This window comes from Labeo rohita, unplaced genomic scaffold (assembly GCF_022985175.1).
Source record: "Labeo rohita strain BAU-BD-2019 unplaced genomic scaffold, IGBB_LRoh.1.0 scaffold_1025, whole genome shotgun sequence".
Taxonomy (NCBI): Eukaryota; Metazoa; Chordata; class Actinopteri; order Cypriniformes; family Cyprinidae; genus Labeo; species Labeo rohita.
The window spans coordinates 1-4,054 of NW_026127148.1; positions in this window are offsets into that span (position 1 = coordinate 1).

Genomic DNA, 4,054 nt, shown 5'->3' on the forward strand with positions numbered 1-4,054 from the left:
GGGATTTATCATTAACAATTGTTTCTCTGGATAATGTTATATGAAGCACCATTACTTCAAATGAGTTATACTTGAAATCCGCTCTCTGTGAAACACTAAAAATATTGCTATAAATTGCATCTGACAGAGTCAATATTGCATCTTTAGAGTTTTACAACACTGGCTGATCTGATAAGACATGCATTGATGATCGTAGACCCCACTCACCAGCCTCTCTGTTTTATTAGACTGTGATACAATCTTTTTACATTTCGTGCGAAGTTGTTAAATTTAGACGATTAACTACATGCGGCTAAACGTGTGTTTTAACTACCAGTCCGCAAGTCTTACGGGAAGAAAATCGTCTCGTGTTTTATTGTGTAGCGCGGAACAAAACATTTACATTCACCTTGATATTTAACTACCTACATGTACATAAGCACTTTTCAACTGATATAACAGGTTGTAAGTTCTAAGACCGACAAAAATCAAAGAGTGAATAAATAAATTAAATTAATGAAGTGAGAATAACTAAATAAAATAAACTAAAGTAAAGAAACATTTTCCTGTGGCTTAGGAGAAGTTTGTTTGAAAGGAAACTGGTATGATCTTTAAAATGAAAAACTACTTGTATTAATATTAAAACAGGATGAATACTTTCATCAATTAAGAAATGTCATAGATTTATTAACCCTTTAACGATCACCCCCATTTTGAACATAGACTTGAAAATGCTAAAACTTACATTTTTATAATTCATGAACGAAAACATTTTGTAATATGACTTTGATGTTCTTTTTTCCATGGTAATGCAATGTCTGATTTTAAAATGGTTTTCAAAAGATACATTTTCAGACCCAAAGTTTTGTGAAAAAGGTCAGAACTCCTGTTATGATGTAGATTTTTGAGGTGCGCTCTTGTCATTACTTAATCTATTACTTTTCCTACATAATTTGTAGCACAAACAGTGGCCAAATATCTATTTAGGTGTCTTAGACCTTTCCAACGATACACAGTTTTGTCATGATTAGTTTAGGATCTATTTGTAATACGGTGAAGTAAACTTAGGCGTCCTGCTGAGGAGATGGGTGACAGTTTAATAAAAGTCTTTTTTTTTTTTTTTGAAAAGTTTATTTGGTTAATTCTTTATCATACATTTGAATCTTTGCGTTGGCCTCTGCTTATGGTGTTAGGGTTTGTGTTAGGGGGTTTGTGTCCTTGCACGTGGGGGTAGATGTAGATGGGCCCCAGTAGGCTGGTATCTAAACATTAGCATATACCGTAGTGATCTTACAACAAACTGATCCTCTTGAGCTGGCAATACACACACATTTACTCAGCCATTTTTCCACAATCAGGACGAAACCTAAAACCCCAGACTGTTACCAAAAGGTCTGGAAGAAGCAAACACCATAAAACACCGGGGGAAGCGGATGAGATAAAACATCAGAAATTCACTCATAAATTCAATTAAAGTCAAATCTAACATCTGGTTTGATCTTTTGATTTACACAAGCACTGTCATGTCACTCAGGGCTGACAGGACTCTGGTGACATGGCTGTCAGGGTGACAGAGGAGGTCATAAACACATAAATTCACTCATAAATCTAATCACGTACACACTAGACATATGTCTACCTGTCCATCAACAATGACAGAGTCATATGTTCGGTCATAAATCCAGTCATAAATCAGGTCATAAATCATATTTGATACGTAAGGTGAATTGTAATACTACTTCCAGTGCTTCACGGTCTGCTACTGCTCCACGGCCCTGGTCCTCCAAAGTTCCACTGTCTGTCATTGCTCCACGGCCCAGGTCCTCCAGTGCTTCACTGTCTGTCCCTGCTCCACGATCCAGGCCCACCTGCTCTACATGGACCTGGCCCTCCGTCCCACCCCCTGTTTTGCCTCTGTTCTCCCACCCACCTGGACTGTTGTTGTTTTGAGCGCCAGGAGTCGCTCCTAGGGGGGGGGGGGATTCTGTAACTAGCCAAGCCAGCAGAGGGAGCCCTCACCCTAGGACTGCCTGCACGCTCCCTCTGCTGCTTCTACTGCTACTTCCTGTTTGGCACTATTTAAAGACTGACCATGTGCTCATAACTTTGCGAAGTATTGCCAGTTTCACCTGCCTTACCGAGCGTTCTTTATTACTCTGTTGGATTACCTGTTGCTGTCTCGCTTTGTTTTGGATTATTGAGTTTACGGATTGCCCCTGTCGGATTATTTGCTTGATTGGACTGATTTATTGGTTTGGACTCATTGCCTGGTTACTCACACTTGCCTCACGGATTATCCCTTGGTCTGTTGCATTCTCGGACTGCCTTATTGGTTATCGACCCTCTGCCTGTTTTCACGTTTATGTTTGCTGCTGTTTCTAATAAACTTCTGCGCATGGATTCTACTTCTGCCTCAGCGTCCTTGTTACAGTTAGGAACCTAGGTGTGCTATTTGATGGCAATTTTTCCTTTGAAAACCACATTTCTAGTATTTGCAAAACTGCATTTTTCCATCTCAAAAATATATCTAAATTATGACCTATGCTCTCAATTTCAAATGCTGAAACATTAATTCATGCGTGACCTCAAGATTAGATTACTGTAATGCTTTATTGGGTGGTTGTTCTGCTCGCGTAATAAACAAACTCCAGCTGGTCCAAAATGCAGCAGTTAGAGTTCTTACTAGAACCAAAAAGTATGATCATATTAGCCCAGTTCTGTCAACACTGCACTGGCTCCCTATTAGGCAAGGCAAGGCAACGCAAGTTTATATTAAAAATTATTTGTATTATAGTAACAATATTATATTAAAACAATAATAAAAACAATCACAAAAAGGAAGCAGAACAATCATAAAAACAATGATCACAACAATAAAACAAAAAAATGTAAAATGTAAAAACTGATTGATTTAATAATTTAAAAATAATTTAAAAATTGATCTAAAATAAATTTAAGACAGTTAAAAACAGAAAATGATTATACATAGTGCAATCAGTTCGGACGAAGCACAGTGCTCATTCAGTAAATGCACAGCTAAACAGATGAGTTTTGAGTCTAGATTTAAATGTAGTTAATGTTTTAGCACATTTGATTTCTTCTGGAAGCTGGTTCCAACTGCGGGCAGCATAATAGCTAAAAGCAGATTCCCCTTGTTTTGTGTGAACCCTTGGTATTTCTTACTGACTCGATCCTAATGATCTGAGTGGTCTGTTAGGTTTATATTCAGTGAGCATATCTGCAATATATTTAGGTCCTAGGCCATTGAGTGATTTATAAATTAGTAAAAGTACTTTAAAATCAATTCTAAATATAACTGTGCCAGTGTAGGGACCTGAGGACTGGTGTGATATGCTCAGATTTTCTGGTTCTAGTCAGAATCCTGGCAGCAGCATTCTGGACGAACTGCAGCTGTCTAATGGTTTTCTTGGGAAGGCCAGTGAGGAGACCATTACAATAATCCACTCTGCTTGTGATAAAGGCATGAACAAGTTTCTCAACTGGAAACAAAACATATAATTCTTGCAATGTTTTTGAGATGACAGTATGCTGATTTAGTTACTGCTTTGACATGACTACTGAAACTAAGGTCTGACTCCAGAATGACACCAAGATTCCTGACTTGGTTTTTAGTTGTTTGACCCCTAGCATCAAGGTAGTTTTCTCCTTGTTTAACTGAAGGAAGTTCTGGCACATCCAACTGTTAATTTCATCAGTGCATTGGCAGTGCATTTATTATCTTAACAAGTGCCGTCTCTGTGCTGTGTTGTTCAACTGATTGAAAACTACCTTTTCAGTAATCTAGAGACAACCTCTACAGCACTGAATGTCAGCGGAGACCACATCGACTAGATGAGCCCCAGAGACGGATCCCCAGTGAAGACCTCGTCACCTAGATGGCTGTCGGCATAAGACCACGGGAACCTGGTGAGTCCTCTGTGTCTGGCCAGAAGAGAACTGGCCCCCCGACTGAGCCTGGTTTCTCCCAAGGCTTTTTTCTCCATTTGTCACCGATGGAGTTTTGGTTCCTTGCCACTGTCGCCTCTGGCTTGCTTAGTTGCGGACACTTTATCTT